General features: G+C 38.5%; 1 protein-coding gene across 5 annotated transcripts in view; it reads left to right on the top strand.

The window, feature by feature from the left end:
- Positions 1 to 20,363, top strand: part of ADAT2 (adenosine deaminase tRNA specific 2) — a 649,106-nt gene that overhangs the window by 196,156 nt on the left and 432,587 nt on the right. The window lies entirely within an intron of this gene.

The raw sequence follows: 20,363 nt of genomic DNA, 5'->3' as shown, positions 1-20,363 counted from the left end.
CGACTGAATTACATCACAGTATTTCTGTCTTGTCACAGCCTGTTTTTCATAGCATTTACAACTTGACATTAGAAGAGTAGTCGTGGATCACCCATCAGGTATCCAGAGTCATAGGAAATGCAAGGCAGCTGAGTTATAAGACCACTTATAGCTTACCAGTACCCACCCTCATGCTGCAGCCCTCTCCAAATCTTGTTAGTCATGGAGTAAATCCATAGGTTCTCATTCAGTTATCTGGGTTGAATTCTGAAGGATCCTAGGGTGTCTGTTTCTTTTAACTTGCAGGGGAGGGCCATTCCAGAGGTGTGGTAGGTGTTGGATAATACGTTTGTTTTCAGTGTGTGTCATTCACTTGCTAGTGAAGATTTCAGTCCTTTGCTCTGGTGTTAGTGGAGCTGTTTGACTTGTGAAGATACAGGAGAATCAAAGAGGACTGAGTCTTCAGTGGTGCAGAATATAAGGCATATCTAAGTATAGATCACCCCATGCAAGTCTAAGAAACAGTAAAGTAATAAAGCTTCAAGCCTTTCCTGATCGTTTAGGATTTTACCCCAATAGTCTTCTTGGTTAGGAATTTTTGGAGCCATTCCAGCTGCTTAATATGTCTAGAAAGGTACATCCTGAAGGGTGCATTGCATTCAGTTTGTCTATTTAGGTCTGCATGCAGAAGGATGAAACTTCTTTTGTTCTGAATGTTATGCGCTGTGCAAAACAGAATGATGCTTTAACTACTGTTACTACATGGTGGTCAGGGGTGATGAGGGAATTGTCAATCCATGTTCCAGGGTGCCTGACTATATTATCATCTGGAGTGGCATACTGTCTATTGTCTCAACTGACAGAGAGAGGTATTTACCAAATGTGGCAACACTGCAATTCTTAACATTTAATTTTAACTCTTTATTCATATCCTAGCTGTTTGAGTGTTGGTTCTTACTGTAATGAGCAATATGAGAGGAAGGAGTTGACAATAATGCCTAGTTTGCAGTTGTCTGCAAACTTTTAACCAAAGTTTCCAATTCCCATTCTAGAGATGGGAGAAGTAAATGCCAAAAAGGAGTCCTAATCCTGAGCCCTGTGGCAAACCACTAATTACTTTCATACTGTCTGACGAGGCACCTCCCATCTTAACTATGTGAGTTATGTCTTTCAGACAGTTGGCTGTTTAGCTCACCACATGTGGATCTACTTTTAAGGCATTAAGGTTATTAATGATGTCAGCATAAAGAAGAGTGTTGAATGATTTGGACAGATCCAAATAAGTAGTCTAAACAAAATGATCATTGTCTACAGACTGTGTGGCCTTCATGAAGAAGTTTAATTAAACTGATTTAAGCAGTTATCCCCCTGTGACAAAACCAAGCAGATGTGCGTCTAACCTAATAAGGTTTTTTGATATCATAGTTTGAGGTCAGATACGATGCATTCCATGGCTTTGCAAATCGGCCTAGTCAGACTATGTGGTACATTGTTTAACCTGTCCTGAGTAACTATCTAAGGAGGTGCTCCACAAGGGCATGTTTGAAATTACTTGTTAGGCATCAAGGTAAATTATCAAGCCCCATGGCAGTAGTGTTTAGTGTTTTTAGTTTTAGAGAGCACCTTCAGTATATGTTACTTTGTAACATTAGTAGTTTTAAGGGATTCTGGAAGTTTTGTATTTAAGATGGTTGTTTCAAGGTTAGTTTACACTGAATATGTCTGCTAGTATATTTGTTATGTCTGCTGGGTCTGAGTGGGTGGTGCCATTTAGGAAAAGTTCAGACCACCTCTGTGTGTTTTCTTACTTCCCTATTTGTAACTAACGAATGACTTAAACTAGCTTCTGAAGCCAAAGGTTATTATAAGTTTAGGATTTGCTAACCCTGATATTAGTTTTTACCGTACCTCCTTATTGATATATTGATACAGTCTTTAATATGAGGACTTTTAGACCGGATGTATGACTTAAGATTTTTTTTTTCTTCTGTTATAGAGTTTACTTGAGCCGGTGGATTACCAGGATGGTTTGTTCTTAAACTTTCCATTATATTTGGTATTAGTAAGGATGACCAGGTTTGTATAAGGACCTGTGTGTGCCAGTGTCTGGTCTGGTTATGAACGTGGATAGCTCATTATAGAGTTGGAGGAGGTTTGTCTGTCTGAAATTCTTGAATTTAGAATTACTGAGTGGAGAGGTTTTAGAGATTTTGAAACAGAAGTTTGCAAGTTTATGACCAAACTTAGAAAGGGGTGGAACAACTTTAGAGGTGATACAGGTAGTGGCTGTATTGGTTAGGACCAGGTGAAACATATTATATCCTCTGGTTGGTTTGTTACTTCTCTGTACCAGGTCTATATTATAAAATCGAACATTTAGATTGTCGGACACCTAAACAGCAAAAGCTGAAAACCGTGAATGGCCACTTCCATGAATTTTATCACAGGGAAAAAAATTGCTTGGCCGTCATCGGGAATTTGCCCTTTTCCCCAATGTAGAGCAATCTCGGAGTTGGTATATTTAGTTGGGGGGGTGAAGCACCCCCACTTGATTAGGGTTTGAAAGTTTGTTTTCCTGTCCGCCAGCCAAGTGAATTGTTTCCCTGTGAAAAAAATTGCCGAAGTGGCCGTTCGCAGTTTTTAGGTGTTGCCGTTTAGGTGTTCGACAACCTAAATGTTCGATTTTATAATATAGACTCTCTGTGCCAGATAATTTTTATTTAACTCTGAGTCTCTAAACATACTCTACTTTGGAGGTGTAGGTGCTTAAATTTATTGAGGCGTGTTTGAATCTCCCACAATAAAGGCATTTTTGGAATAAGTGGTTCATCAGGTACATTTAGAAATCTTGCAGCGTCATTAGTGGATGTGTAGGATGTTTTGTACCAGGCTAAAAGTTGATAGATAGTCTACTTTAGAGTAAGATGGAGTTCAGCGATTTCTGTTTCTGTTTCTGCATTTTTTAAGACTTCTGACATTGAGAAAAGCCACCTTGATATGGCCCAATTTGGGAAGAAAATGAATGTGCTGATATTTGCCACATTAAAATCATTATCTTGACTCTACCTAAAAGGAAACTGTGGTGGCAGCAATAGCCAGTATGTGGAAGCCATGAAACCAGAGGTACGTCATCCCTGGCAAAACAAGTTAGACTGAGTATTCATGTCCCATGCTGGCACCTACTCGATCCCCCCAAGAATGGCATTGACTATTTAAGTCTCTCATCTTTCATCCTTTCTTTGTATATTACTAACATTCTTGGTGAAGGAAAGATTCCACTCAGGATCAGTGTGTTGCTTAAACTGGGCACTGTGTGGTGAAATCCAACATGTCTCCCTGAATATCCCACAGGAATGTGCACCTAAGTCATTCACATCCAAATGGATTACTACTGTGTTGATTAGTATCTTTGAGGTTACAGATCCTGGCAGCAGAAAGACAGTTAACCATATTCTTTGTCCCGTCTTGTGAGTGTAGAATCAGCATATAGTTGCCAACTGCTAACAGATTACTGTTTTTACTCATGGGATTTGAGAAATCAGATGGTTTGTAGTCTACCTTCTAGTCACTCTTTACTATGTGTGAGCATGGTGCTAATGTTGTAGTGGTCATCTAAGACATAGTCTCTTTTTAATCCACAACACTTTGGTAGTGACTTTGTGATGAGTTGTTTGTGATAATGTGTGATGCTCACAGGTCATTTTATTGAGTAAGAAAGGTGTCTTCAGATTGAATTTTTAATTGCATCTCTTACAAATTAAGTTATTTATATCCTATAGATGTTCACTGTTTGTGAACCCATGGCAATTCCTAAACTGCCTGAGAATACAGAGTGCTGCAAAACTGGCAACAGAAGGGGTACAAGAAAGTTTTCTTTTCATTTTGTCTGAATGGGCCTTGAATTTAGTTTGGTTTAAGTGCTCAAAATGTACTTTTTTGTAGCCTGGCTAGCTGTTTGATAGAAGTAAATTAAGCTAATGGAAGGCACCACTAATTCTGAGCAGCTGAGTGATTTAGTGCAACTACATATGCACACTGTTAGAACAACACAGCACGTACAGCAATAAGGAATCTAACTTACTGGTAGTGTAACTAGTAATAGCTAGCACAAGTACCCTCAACCTTCAGCCGTACCGTAACAATGAAATATTCTGCTAGCAAGTGATAGCAGCCTTGAGCAACAGCAGTTTGTCTACTTACTTTGATGATAATGGTTACGTGCTAATCACCTGCTGTGCAGCGTTACTTACAACAGCGTAGCATGGAGTACTGTTGTGTGCAAACCATCTTTATGTATATCTACATACATGTGGATTTAACTTAGTTGAATAGCATGTATGTAGACATGCATAATGTCAACACAATTCGACCAACATTATGCATGTTGACATGCTATCACACATGCACCAAGCATTAATCTCTGTGCATGCAAAAATGTAAAAGAAAAAACGCAAAGAAAACATTCTGCTGATAATTATATATTGCAACTTCAAGACTGCACACTTAACGCACAAATCAAGAAACCAAAACTAAACAAAGCCCCAGGTAATGATAATGACACCACAGATGTTTAAACTACTATCTAATAATGCATTGTATTAGTGTGTTCACGTCAGTTAAAGAAGGTAATAAATGCCCTCCTTCTTGGAAATACACTCAAGTATCACCAATTTTGAAACAAGATAAAAAACCTGATGAGTGTACCTGATATAGATCCATAAGTTTATTAAATATAGATAAAATATTTATGACAGTTCATGCAAACTGAATAAAACAAATATTGCTGTTATTGATAGAGAACGATCAAACAAGATTAATTAAAAACAGAAATAGATATGACAATATCAAGAGAATTTTGTCCCTTATTGATTTCATAAACAAAATAAAATGAATGTCATTTGCTTGGATATTAACCGTGCATTCAGTTCCGTGAATTGGGATTACCTTTGGCTTGCACTGGTGGAATATGGATTTTCAAAAAATTTTACCTCACAAATAAGGTCTCTTTATGATGAATCTTCAGCATACATAAAAATAGGATCCCGTTTGTCGGAACCTATTATCGTTACAGAAGGTACAAAACAGGATTGCCTACTTTCTCCTGTGTTATTCGCATTAGTAATAGAACCATTAGCAAATTTCATATGCGCAAACCCAAACATTCAAGGAATTCAATTAGATGCTGACCTTGAGTTAAAGATTCAACTATTTGCAGACAACATTTTATTGACCGTAAAAGAAGGTAACACACTAAAAGAAATATGGAAAGCAACAAAACAGTTTAAGATTTCTGGTCTATCATTTAATGAAAGTAAAACCAATATGTTACTAATAAATATGAACAAAGAGGCCCTCGGGACCAAACCACGCCAACCATGGTTAAATCCCACATTACCCACACCCAGGCGTGGGTTATTGCTATAATCTGTTAGGGAAAAGGTTCCTAAGTTCATAAAGCACTTAATAATGATGGAATTTCCCACCCAAAGGAATTTTATCAGTATTGTACAAATTAAAGAAACAAGAGTTCATAATAAACAAAATATATGGAAATACTGTGAAACAGTTAATGGTAAAAATGCCAGATAATAAACATAAAAAACTAATTCTTACATCTCCAAAACTAACATCTTTATCACTATATTGGCAACTTTTCACATGGCAAGTTATACATAGAACATAATTAACACCACAGAAATTAGAATTAGTATATAATAAAGAAAATAGATGTTGGAGGTTGTAAATCACAATCAGTAGCCTATTGGCAACACATGTTCTATGAATGCCGTATACTTAAACAGTATTGGGAAAGTATTAACTATTTGTTACAGCATTGTTCACTGATAATTTCCAACTTACAAAATCAATAGTTTTGTTGAATACACCTGTACCATCTTGTATTCCAAGGCAAAAATATGTAATTTTGTGGGCTCTGTTTGCTGTTGCAAGGAAAAATATTACACAGAATTGGAAAGCTGCAACTCCTCCCGATTTTAAACATTTCAAGAATCTGGTTTTATCAGTCTCGCAGTTGGAATTGAAAACAATCAAGGAAAGAACAGAACGACCTACTTCCTTAAGCATTGCCTGGCAGAAAGTAAATCAAGTGCTGGAAACAGAAGACTGTAATTAATTTTTCAAAGATACATTCAAGAAAACAAAGTTTTTTTAAGTATAGCCATCATGTATAAATAGTTGATTTTGTAATGTTTGTTTTTGGAATTTTCCCCACTTTAAGCTTTGATTATGTAAATATTTCTGTAATTTACATACTGTATATATGTTTATGTTTCTGAAAAATCAATAAAAATGTATTCAGTAAAAAAAGATTGCACAATTCCCGAGAAAAGGAAATATTCCCTCTACCTGGAGATAATCGATCTCATACAACCTGCTGACCGTCAACTAAATTGTCAACTATACAGATGTCAAAGTACTGTTTGACAAAGGTAGTGGTACCAATATATATATATATATATAAATACATAAAGTATACAAACACAAATATAAAAATGTGTGTGTGTGTGTGTGTGTGTGTGTGTGTGTGTGTGTATATATATATATATATATATATATATATATATATATGTATGTATATATATATATATATATATATATATATATATATATATATATGTATGTGTATGTATATATATATATATATATATATATATATATATATATATATATATATATATATATATATTAGAGCAAGAAATTTGGATAAAGCCAAATGTAAAAGTGGGACAAAGGCCAAAAAATAGGGACAATCTTTAAATATTGCTCTTACAAGCTTAGAAAGTTGATAGAGTAAAAGGTTTTACATTAGCATGAATTTTATTAAGGATATGAAGTCTGAAACTCAAATGTCTGTCATTATTTTCTAACTTCAGTGTTTAATGGTTTGCCACTAATTTGCCTGAAAACCACAATTTTATGAAAAACGGCCCAAAAATATGAGGCAAATATCTGGACATTCTGCGAAAATCTGTATAGTTGAGGTGTGTGTGTGTGTGTGTGTGTATAAGTATGTATAAACAAAAAAAATAACCTTTTCAGAAATGCTTCCCATTTAAAACCCTTTAAATAAAGTAAAAAAACAGGAAATGTCATGCCACAACAAACTTATTGTCACAGCGTTAGTGTTGTAGTCCTGTTTTCAGAATACTTCAGACAAAAGCTTGTTGCTTGACGTTTCTCTCTCTTTTGTTATAGATTCTGCAAGAATGTTGCACAACTAAACTAGTAACAAGAGACACTCAAGAAAAGCTCTGGAATTGAATATATTTATTAAATGCCTTTGTCTTAGAAAAATAGCAAGTAAAGTACCAACCACCTGCTTCAAATATTATCTCCATAGTTCAGTATACTACTGATTGGCAATTTTTCATTCAAACCTGGAGATTTATATTGTCAATACAATTCACTTGAAAGAAGAAAGTTGCTATAATTTCCACCTGTCTTATCCTAGATAATACATTATATAACAAAAAAGACAGATACATTTATTAAAATTCGCAAAACTCAGACTCATACCTCTCAAACTCTTAGCCCAAGAAATCTGGACAAACCTTGACCTAACTGGAGGGGATAAAGGCCCAAAATAGGGACAAATTTTAGATATTGCTCTTATAAAACTTGGAAAGTAGCTAGAATAACAATGCATTTTCTAAAGGATATGAAGTCTGAAACTCATATATATGTCGTTATTTAGCGATTTCATTCCTCACATCAACCCAGTGATTTACCAGAATTCCACAAATTTGATGAAGAACAGACTGAAATTTTGAGGCAAACATCTGGATGTTCTGTGAAAATCTGGACAGTTGAGAGGTATGCAGACTGTTTTGCCAGATCATTCCATTTATCTTTTTTTCTGTTGATAAGTATGTTTTAATTTATTATTTGCCTTCCCAACATAATAAGTGGGGCAAGATAAATGGGTAGCAGTATAAATAAAACAGCTGATATATTTCCATTGAAATGTCCACGGCAAGTGAACATAAGACTGTTGCCTACTAAAACAAATTTACCCACATTAATAATTTTGCACTGTTTACATGTTCTGCATTTAAACATACCAGGATTATGGTGATTTTGCTTTTTGTTGTAGTTACTGACCTGCTCAAAATGAAGTTTTAGACTGAATCCATTTTAAAAACATTTTAAGCACAAATCTTGGTGTAATACCAGTCTTGTTTACCAAATCATCTGCGTTTTAAATAATTCCCAGTATTTGATTACAATAATCTGGATTTCCACATTCTCCAGAGAGAACACATTCATTTATGAAAGTCATCATTATTACTAGATTTTTGTGTTAATATTATTATTTAAATGGGTTTAACAAAAATCAGAGTAAAAGGTTCGGCCCTCTTAAACTTCACCTCATTAATTATTCAATAGATTTAACCTGGTGAGTATTCATAATCCAAGAGCTTTTCTTAAGATGTTAATTTATTATAAAATATTGTGCCATCAGAAATTAAACTGGAAAGACCCAAATAGTATCCTTTAACAATATTTCACTTAATTCCATAAGTGTGTGCACTGTCAAAATGTAAATAGGAATTTCTAAAGGAGGGATTTCTAAAAATAGTAGATTCAAAATCTATTTACTTATATTTTTTCTAAATGTTAATATCCAAAAGTTTTGATGGACTTGTTCAGTTATTCATAGTTAAATTTTAAAAACCTTGGTTGAGGAAATAATGGTTAAAAAAATCACTAAGTTATTTCAGATCTCCTACCTACAATATAAAAATATCAAGATAAAATGTATTTTTGGTATTTAAAACCACAACTTTCTCCCATTTACATAAAACCTAAATTTGCAAATATTGGTAACAGCACTGCACTCATTGCAGCACCAGAATTTTGTTTAAAACATTTGCCCTGAAACATCCTTGAAATATTTTTATAATTTTATACTTTCGTGAGGAATGTCAGCTGGTTGGTGAGTGTAGCTCATCATGTGATGAGTGTTACTTATTTAAACATTGCAGTATTTGCTTTTGTTTATTCTGATGAAGTCCTCTGTGTGATGTAGGATGAAAGTGATTAATAGAAATGTTGTTTTTCACCTTGGTTGCTTGTGGGTGTTTGGATTATTGCAAGAACCTGACTATTATGTTTTATTGTCCCCAACTAACCATTTGTGTGATAGAATCTTCCTTCAAGATCAGCTCTGTTTTTGTCGTCCAACTTTGGTCCTGTGAATTAATTCTTCTTCAACATTTCTGTCCCAGATGCTGCTTTGATTGTTCTCTGTTTGTGTTCCTTTCTGCACAAGAACAGGAGAGTGCTTGTGCCTCCTTGTCCTGTCCAGGGTGTTGCAAATTTTACTTTTGTCCACAGACAAGTGTATGCAGTGTGCTGCTGTTAATCCTAAATCCCTGAAGCACAGGTGACTGGGACTGACTTGCTGTAGATGTAGTGTTACAGTCCTGTTCAGGAACTATCATTTGGGCGTAAGGCATGACTGTATACAGCAAAACTTTTCCAGCTCTCTCATTCCTTTCAGCAAGCCCATTGCAAGTCTCGATGTTCATCGTGTTTTACTGCTGCAGTCATTATACTTGGGTTATCCTGCCGTCAGGCGGTCCTGCAGTCGGCCAGAGTTGCAAAGTCTTGGTCCGGCGTTGGTTGCTGTCGCTTCTTCCCTGACGTCAGTGCGCCAGGGGTATATAAGATGCAGCCGATGCCATTTTCTTCAGTCTTTCTTGCCGCGCAGTGCCCAAAGCAAAAGCAGTTCGCAAGTGCTGGTCGGCCGACTCCTGAGATTTCAAATTCGATTTTCAGATCCAAAGTCTTCAATAAAGCTAAGTACCCCGTTGGGGAAACTTTTTCTTGCCTCAGACCGATGTCAGTAAAAGTTAATAATTGTATTTCTTGTGGGAAGCAAATACCTCATAAGGATTTTCATTCTTACTGTATTCCATGCCTAGGCCCAGATCTCGACGTTACTAGTTGCCGGTGTTGTGCTAGATTTAACAAACGCACTATTAAACGTCGGTTTGATTTTGCTCGCCATTACTTTGGCCGAAGGTTTAATTATACCATGCCGTCGGAAAAACCGACGACCGGAATTCACAAAAAACGCAAAGATAAGGACAGGCATCCGAGGCCCAAAACTGACGACGAAGCCTCTTCTAGGCCAGTCACCGGTTCTCAGTGAGGCGCTTTCACAGCCCCTGACACCCGCTACCTCAGAGCTGCAGGCCGCAACCGACTCCCACATGGAGTTGCCTAGGTCTCTGGATACTCAAGGTGTTGGGCCTATGGAGATTAACCCTTCAGATGGGTCCGGAGCCGCTGAGCAGGCATCGGCTTCTGAAGGTGTTTTCAGACCTTCACAACTTACCATTGCATCTACAGCCAAGTCTAAAACTACATTAAAGACAGAAGCAAGTACAGCATTCACCTGGACAGGCCTCCATGCCTAAAAAGCAGATGCTCAAAATGGCCGAAGACTTAATTACTCTGATCAGGGGTTCCCATCCCCCTCCTGATAAAAGGCCTAGGCAGGATACAGACTATGATTCCTCTGACCAGGTTTCAGTAAGTTCTGATTCCTCTTCAGACCAGGGATATTCTTTACCCCCTTATGAGGATTCTGATGCTGAAGAATCTATTCCTTCAGCCTGTCCTCCTGAGGATTACTCTTTTGGGGAAACTTTACATACCATGAGGGAGCATTTCCATTGGGAGGGCCAGGATTATTCAGAATCCAAGAAAAGGCTCAGAGACTTTCTTTTATTGCCTCAGCACAAGCCCCTTGCTATTCCGCCAGTGTTGGATATTGTGGACGATGTGTTCTCTGATTCCAGTCTAAATCCAGATTCTTTACCCCTGCTCCATTCAAGCCAGACAGGTACTACAGAGTCTCTAACTCTCACAAATTTATTTATAAAAACCGTGCTGCTGACCCAGAAACTATTTCCCAGGGTCCCAAAGGGGTAAAGGCCTCCACGGCTAAAAATCCAGTCCCCTCAGACAGAGATTCTAGAGCATTAGACAGATGGGGGAAGAAAGTTTACACCTCTGCAACTTTAGCAGTGAGGGCTTTAAACTGCCAGTTTCACATGCTTAAATATCAACAATACTTACTGTCTCAGTTAAAATAGAAAATGAGCACAAGTGCAGAACAACCTGATTTTAAGGAAATGCAGGATTTATTGCATGCAGCTGAACAAGTGGGAAAGCATACTTTGCAATGTGGTTTTGATTCATTAGAAGCTTCTTGTAGAGCAGCAGTTACAGGATCTGTGATTCAAAGGCATGCTTGGTTAAAGGAACAAAGCTTGCCAGATTATGTTAAGGCAAAATTATTGGATGCTTCTTTACAGCAAGATGTTTTATTTGGTGTTAAGGCAGAAGAGGTATTAAAGAAAATGGAGGATAAGGCAAAATCTATGCAAACAGTGAAGGATTTCTTACAGGTACAGCCACCAAGATTTAGCAGAAATTGGCCTACTAAAAATTGGTCCTTTCCAGTGTCAGACAGGCCACAAAGAGGCAGATACAGACGCCCAAGAAGCAGATCTCAGCCCCAAGGATCTTACAGACCACGACAGTGGGGTGCTTCAACCCCAAAAGGAGGCGAGGACAAGTCACAACCTTACAGGAAACAATCCCAATGACTTCCCCCTTCCAATGCCAAACTCTTCCCTTTTGGCAGCTCCCTTAGGGGGAAACTAGCACTTTTTTCACAAAACTGGCAAGCAATCACCAAAGACAAATGGGTGCTGAATATTGTGTCTCAAGGTTACAGGTTCCACTTTCACAGTTCAGTTTACCAAGGCTAAAAGGAATGCCAGACCTGCCACAAAGTCAATGGGCAGAGGCACAAAAACAAATTACAGCCCTCATGGACATGAGAGCTATTCAAAAAGTACCACAGCAGGAACAAGTACAAGGATTCTACTCAAGACTCTTCCTGGTCCCCAGAAAGGACAAAGCCTGGAGACCCATACTAGACCTTTCCACTCTATACTTACCTGGATGTTCCGAAATTCAAAATGTTGACACTACAGCAGCTCCTTCCCATGTTGGGCAAGAAAGCTTGGCTTGTTACTTTGGACCTCAGAGGCATATCTGCATGTCCCTATCATACAAAATTGCAGAAGATACCTCAGATTCATAGCTGGTTCAATGCACTACCAATTCTCTGCACTGCCCTTTGGCTTATCTACTGTGCCCAGGGTCTTCACAAAGTGCCTGGCACCAGTAATTGCATTTTGCAGACAAAAAGGAATTCAAATATATCCATACCTGGACGACTGCCTGATTCAAGCGGAGAGCAAGGACATTCTTCTAAAGCATCTGGCGTTTGTAAAAAAGTTGTTAAGTTGCCTAGGGTACACAGTAAATGAAAAGAAATCAAAACTAGTGCCCTCACAAGCGATAATATTCCTGGGTGCCAGCTTAAATACAACGGCCCAGATGGCTTATCTCACGCCAGACAAACGAGGGCAACTGACTCAGTATTTTCAATTGATGGCAACAAAGTCCCAACTCCCTGCAAGAAAAATTCTGCAGGCCTTGGGATTCATGGCATCCTGCATACTACTAACTCCATATGCCAGACTGCATATAATAAAATTACAATGGTACCTAAAAAGTGTTTGGACTCAACACTCTCACAGCTTGGAAATGGTAATACCACTAATTCCCTGCCTACAACAGGAGTTTCGATGGTGGGCACAGGCATGTCACCTCAACAAGGGTCAGCCTTTCACTCTACCCACAGCCAGGCAGACTTTAACAACAGATGCTTCGGATTACGCCTGGGGAGCACACATGGCAGGAAAATGCATTCGGGGTAAATGGACCACAGACCAAATGCATCTTCACATCAATCAAAAAGAGATGTTGGCTGTACAAAATGCCCTAACAGCTTTCAAGGACCTTCTGCATCCAGGACAATTATTATTAAAGACGGACAACACCACAGTAATGTGGTACATAAGCAAGGGGGCACTCATTCTTACCCCCTATGCAGACAGGCCATGACCTTGTGGAACACAGCTCTAACTTATCAAGTTCATCTGCAAGCAAAATTCTTGCCGGGAAAGAAAAATACTCTGGCAGATGACTAAAGCAGAAACATCATGGATCCACCCACTGAACTGCCAACTACAAAAATTCTGCACAAGGACTTATCACACACAAGCATGGAAAGTAGATGCTCTTTCGTTCAGCTGGAAAAGCCTACACATTTATGCCTTCTCACCTCTGCCTCTTCTTTCAAAGGTACTCCTAAAAGCCAGACAAGAAAATCCACAGATGATTCTGATTGCTCCAGACTGGCCACGCCAGCATTGGTACCCAATCTTAAAGAACGTAGCTCAAGGCCCACCTTGGATTTTTTCTCAAATTCCACACCTTCTGACTCAACAAAACAATCAGATCCTGCACAGTCAGCTCAAAACCTTATCCCTGGCTGCAATGGCAGATTCATTAGCCAAACAGGCAACACCTCTCTCTAAAGCTGTTATGGATGTCATTTTGGATGCCAGGAGGCCTAGCACTAGGAAATCTTATTCGGAAAAGTGGAAGAGATTCTGTGCCTGGAACCAGGCTCAAAGCCTTGACCCTCTTGTTCCTAACATACCTCAGATGCTACAATACTTAACTGAGATGCTGGACAAAGGACTATCCTTCTCATCCATTAAGATCCACACTTCTGCCATCTCGGCTCATTACAACACAGATCCTCCTATTTTCTCTCATCCATTGCTAAAGCAGTACCTCAGAGGGGCTAAAAACATAAGACCGCCCTGGAGAGCACCAACACCTACTTGGGACCTCAATTTTGTCTTGGAAAAACTCAATTTACCTCCTTTTGAGCCAGCCAATTCAGCAGAATTAAAATGTATATCATGGAAAACTGCCCTGCTACTGGCAATAACCTCAGCACGAAGAGTCTCAGAACTACAGGCACTAATGGCAGTAGCCTATCATTTTCCACAAGACAGGGTTTCTTTAAGAACAAACCCTTCATTTATGCCTAAGGTGGTATCCAGTGTGGCTCTTAACCAAACTAATCACTTGCCAACATTTTATCCAAATCCCCAGAATAAAGGGGAGAGAATTCTACATTCCTTGGACATACACAGGCAATTACGCTTCTACTTGGACAAAACAAAAGCTTTCAGGAAAACTGAGCAACTGTTTGTATCCTATGCTGCAAGATCACAGGGAAAGCTATTTCAAAGCAGACCATTTCAAAGTGGATAGGACACTGTATCCGGTTCTACTACACACAGGATGGGAAACCTGTACCATCCAACATTAGACTACATTCCACCAGGGCAACTGCAACTTCTACTGCCTACCTTAGAGGAGTACCTACTAAAGACATTTTGGAAGCTGCAATTTGGAGTTCAGTGCACACCTTTACCAAGCATCATCACTTGCCTCTTTACTCTAGATCCAGAGCTGGCTTTGCCACTGCAGTGCTGCAGGGCCTCATAACCACACCAAATCCTCTATAGAACCAGCCACCCTTACTCAGCTTTGGGATTCTACCCAAGTGTAATGACTGCAGCAGTGAAAAACGATGAACATAGTACAGTTTTGTACCTATCATAAATGTAGATGTTCGAGTGTCTTCACTGCTGCAGTCCTGGTTACCCACCCACCATCCCCTCTTGCTTAGCTGGGTCTTATCTATTACATTCTACACTATACTTCCTATGTGGTGTATTTTCTGGTTACTGAAGGTTTTGTTTTTACCTTGTGTATGTTTTGTAAGCAATAGGTATTGCCTGTCTTTTTGGAGGCACCTGACATCTGGGGCAAGAAAAACTGAAGAAAATGGCAACGGCTGCATCTTGTATACCCCTGGCGCACTGACGTCAGGGAAGAAGCGACAGCAACCGACGCCGGACCAAGACTTTGGAACTCTGGCCGACTGTGGGGACCACCTGACGGCAGGATAACCCAAGTGTAATGACTGCAGCAGTGAAGACACTCTTAACATCTACATTTATGGTAGGTACAAAACTGTACTTTCCAACAGGCATGAATATCCTTAATAGGTCACATAGGCAACCATCATTCTCAGTTGATCTTGCCACTCAAAATAATCTGCCATGTCCATATGTTAAGTATACTTGCCTCATTTGTGTAGCTAAATGTTTTCTTTTTGTTTCAAGTCTGGCTATACAAGTTTGATCTTTGTTGTTGTTGTGAATAATTTATCATGCCTAACCCAAAAGAAATTGAGCAAGTGTTTATGTGCTAGAATGTTTTTATTAGAGTTGTCAGTTTTATTGTGATGAAGTATGTATTGCAAAAAATGCAAATTATGATCTATATATAGTAATACCACCATCACGTTAAAGATGCATAACTTATTATCATCTCTGTTAGTAATTCAACCAAACATTTGAAAAAAACCCTCCCTTCCACATCCTTAACAGCATTTGTTCCTTTGTTGGAGGCATTGGAAAACAAGTTTTATGTTAAAACCAAGGCAGACATTCTGTTTTGATAGCTGGTGGTCCACTTTCAAAGGCTGCAACATCAGGGATTGGGTGGACCCTCTTAAAGTGCTGGAAGGCATGATTATTGAGGTTATAACAGACTGAATGAGAGTTAGGATCACTGTTAATTCTGACATATCAACTCGAACACTCAGAATCAAGGTCAGGAGTGGGTTCCCATTTCTTCTTATGAACTGCACATCTCATTCAAGATCAAGTTGAAATGACTGATATCTTCTACAGAGAGATCAAGTTTATTTATTGCTGACAGTAGCCATACCAATATCTCTCCTGCTAGCAAATGTACCATTGCCTGCTCTGTCCCTTCCAAGAGTGCAGTCACTTGCATTGGTCAGCCTGACATTAGTAAGGTTATCAATGATCCCAGCAGTTGTATCAAACCAACTTATGATATCACATTGTTTACTGTGAATTTTTCCATTTGGGTAAAAAAGCCTGTGTTATTTCAGAAGGCCTCCAGCTATAAATATTGGGACAAGCATGTAAAAATTCTATGAGGAATATTTTCTATTTGGATTAGAGTAAGCCTCAAGAAGAACATATGAAAGACTAGAGTCTGCACCTTAATCACTACAAGTTCCAAAAAACTTGTCCTTTTGTTGCCTTCGTTTTAGATGCAACAGACTCCTATATTAGGATGCTCATTTACTGCCTTCAGAGTGATCTTGGAATCTTATGCTTAGGTTAACTGTCCATTGGATGTCCAATTTCTGTAAGTTGTAATAGGCTTTTTTCCCTGTAAATGAAGAAGCATAATTGTGTAATTCCTTCACTTTTGGCTTGTTTCTGGGATACTTGGTTTAAGAACTCTGAGAATTTAAGAATGTTCTTGATCTCTTACCCTGTGGTATGGCCAGTCTTTATAGACTCTTAACTTTGTCAATAAGTAAAAGGTGCTAGTTAAAGATGGATCCCCCAGCAGTGTTCAGAAGTTGAGATGGAGGGAATTGGTAAGCCAGAGCAAATAATTTCTGACAGATTTGGTAAGAAGAGTTCTGTATTCTTTGTGCAGGTTAACCAATAGGGGCCATTCATTCTGTGGCACTTGTTTCACTTATGGTGCAACAGACTGCAGTCTTTCTCTAAAGGGGACTCTGAGGCAAGCTTGCAGAGCTCCTCTTTTATTGTGTATAGGTTTTGGATGATTGTGTCTTGCCATGTCTTGAATAATGTGGCTTTGTCGGGCAGGACATTAGCAATGGCATTGCTTTGAGAAAGTATAACTGGTTAATAACTGTGCTACTGTCTGATGGTACAGAGAAGAACCTCGCGATATTCCCTTATCACTTTTTTCTCTTTTAGTCCTTATGCCCATCAGCTCTTTACTCTGCCTAAAAACAAATAAGAAACGATTGGGTATCCAACGTTATTTTTTCTTTTGACTCCTTTCTCAGCAGAGTTCAGACTTCACTGGTTTGCATCTCAGGATACTTCATTGAGGAAGCAACATAACTAGAGGACGTGCCAACAGTAATTTACTGAGAGAGATGAGTTTGAAATTACCCTTTGCATCACATGTTCTTTTGTAATTTGATCTGAATGTCTCCTTACACATATTTATTTTCCAAACTTGGACATGAACATGAAATTGTTACATTAGGGACCTGCACATCAAACCTCCTTGGGTAACTGAAGAGCTTTGTTCGAATGCATCTCCTGATTAGAAATTGTATATTTTTACATATTTTCATTGTATCCTAGACCCATGAATATCACATGCTGAACACATTACTACTCCATGGGCCAGATTGAATAAAGCCTACACTAAGTGCACAGTAAGAGTACACTATTCTGAGTAAACAAACAACACAGACTTTACTCACAGCTTTAAATATTGACAGGGATTCATAAAGGTTACCACAAAGTGTAGACTACGTGTACACTTAGTGTAATATTTGTGAGTGACTAGAAAGCTAAATGTGATAAGAACATTCTTGAATACATATCGTGTCCGTTTAGTCTAGGGTTTATTGAATGTGGCCCCAGGACCTTTTGTCCATTTTTTTTTGCATAGTATTAAGCCCTATGATCACATAATGAATACTGCTTGCTTCGGAAATTGCCTTTCTTCAGAATAGATTTGAAGGTTTGATTATTTGTGACGTAATGGCCTGACTGCTTTAACCCAATGTTGATATTTACTACTACTCATGTACATATCAAGGTTATTTTTGAAGGAAGTTAATGACTAATTTTTGTATTATAAAGAGAAACGTATTCCATAGTCTTAAAAGGTGTTGCTTAAGTTTTGCCATTTTTTTTCTATTTGTTTTTAGTATGTTCCACAATCTGGTATTAGCTTCCCCAGCAAGCTTGTTCCAGGCATAGACTTTCAAGTAATACTTGATATCATCAAGCATTGCCTTATAGAAGATTCAGAGATCATCAGTTACTAATCTGTAAGCATATGACATTTCCCAAAGTCTTTCTGAATAGTTCAAATTTCTACCCCTAGGATTCTAGTAAAGAATTGTACCTTTTGCAGTCTTTCAGCGGACACGTTCAAAGGCTACAGAAAGTAGCATTGTATTCAATAAAGGGTTAAATCAATTTGATACAAATGGGTACAGTGATACCCTGTTGTGGATAGATATACACCTTAGAATGTAGTCCCAGGTCTAGGGCACCTCAGTCTCCCTGACTGCTCTAATCAGAGTTTGTCCAGGAGATGCCAGAAGGTTTAGGTGGACCTGATGAACAAAGAGAGGCACCAGGGTCCACTAATAGCTACATTGGAGAAAAAGTAATTAAAAAATGTTTAAATTGTTGTTAGTCATTGTCTGTTTAGTAGTGGTGATGTTTTTTGAGTTAACCATTTATTTTATAATCCTAACTTATGTCCTTTTGCTCCATTTGCTAACATTAAAGGTTAGGTTCTTACTATAATACCATGTTTTTATTTCTGTAGCATAGCATGAAATGGAGAACTTTGGCATCTTTTATTGAAATTGTTTCCCATTGACAGCCACACACTTGATTTTGCATAGCCCATTTTTTTCCACCTTTATATCTGAGAGGAATAGTTTAAAAAGACAGTACCCAGTACAGTGTCCTGTGGAACAACAATGGTAATCCTTCCCAGGATACACAGGCAACCCCAGCTCTAGCTTGTGCCCTTTTGATTATCTTGTGCTTTACTCACTGAATTACATATGAATTAAATTAGCATTTAATGCTTTTAATTGGTCAGTTATTCCCTTAGTTGGAATAATGTCAGAAGCCTTAGCAAGGTCAAGATAAGCAGGATATTCAGTCAGCCTTTAGCCAGTGCTGCTTTTACAACTGCAAAGGATGCTGTAGGTTCAAAAGGAAAGATCTCCTCTATAAAACCCGTGTTGTTTCATCGCTGGCAGAAGTAGGACTCCAGAGTCTTTCTGGGTAAGTTCCCTTATGACGGTCTCTCCATGATTTTATATAGACTGCTAGCCAGGATGATGGTTCTAAACTTGCCCGGTGTGACTTATTTTTATGAACTGGAACCACTGTAGCCCTTTTTTGCTATTGGTCAAGGCTGTGTTCCCATGTTACACATTTTGCTTAACATGTTAAGAGTTTAGTTACTTTTTCAGTCTATTGAAGGTTACCAGCTATGTTGCCTGAGCATATGGAACTTGAGTTTTTTAATTTTTGTGACAGCAGTTCATATTCGTAATTATTTAGCAGATACCCCCTCCCTTGGCAGTGCAGTACTCTGGCATATTTATTTGCTTATTGTGAATTTTGTACACATTTTGTTAGAAAGAAAATTTTTGCTGGGTCTTGAGGTTTGTTGATCATGTAATTATTTATTTATTGATGTTGTGCTTTAATTTTCCCTTCCAGTATGCTGATGCAGTTCAATCCACATCATCACATCCACCCCTTTTTTCTTACATGGGGTCCAGGTGTCATGTCAGCTGTTGTCACCTTTGTCACTTCAAGGCCAGTCTCCTACCTTCTTTGACAGCCATGTCTGACGGTTGTAGGCCTTCTCTCATGCAGTCCATCCATCTTTTGGTAGGATATCCTCTTTTCCTCTTGACCTCTTTCTGTCTCTCCCATATTTTCTTTTGCTTTCCTGCACATGTGCATGGACCATTGTAATCTGTTCTGTTTCACTTTCTTTGCAGTTGGAGCTACTTTTATTTCAACTCTATCTGCAGTTATTCATCTGTTCCACAGTGTGCATACTTATTCCCCATTTCAGGCACTTCATCTCCATCTGTAGCTTCCTTTGCTTTTCTGCCTTTATGCCAAGGTTATTGTGCTATTCAGAAGTACTGTTCATGACACTGTTTTGTACACCTTACTTTTCAGCTTTTTAAGCATTTGTCTGTCTCACACTCCCTCCCCGCAATAATGTATCCGTTGGCTCTCTCAACTCTGATTCTAGTTTTGACATTCTCATTCAGGCTTCCCTTTTCCTCAACCACCTCTCCTAGATACTTGAAGCTATGTAACCTGTTACATTATTTTCCCTTCTGTCTCAGTCTTCAGCTTCTTCTGATTTCCTATGTGTGTTGCCATGGCAGCCGTCTTATCCATTCTCATATTCATCCTATATGCCTTCAGTTTTGCATTCCATTCAGATATCCTCTGCTGAAATTCCTATTCTGAGTCTGCTGGTAGTGCCACGTTGTTCACATACAACAGCTCTGTCAATTTTTCTCTCTCTTAGCTTATTTGCTTATGTAGTCCATCATCAATATAAACAGCAGTGGGCTCAGAGCTGGACCGAGATGTGCTCCCACTGGGAAACCCGCTATAAGTCCAAACACTGTTTGTACATGTCATTTGGTCCTTATACATAGCCTTTACTAGTTCTACCAATGTTTCCAAATCAGCCTTCTTGGGACCTTGCCTTACACTTTCTCTTAGTCTCAGAATGCCCAT

The sequence above is a fragment of the Protopterus annectens genome, chromosome 1.part0 (genome assembly GCF_019279795.1).
Source record: "Protopterus annectens isolate FY-2018-M chromosome 1.part0, PAN1.0, whole genome shotgun sequence".
NCBI classification, from domain to species: Eukaryota; Metazoa; Chordata; order Ceratodontiformes; family Protopteridae; genus Protopterus; species Protopterus annectens.
Note: the sequence above shows the minus strand (reverse complement) of the source record. Positions and strands in the feature narration are given on the sequence as shown.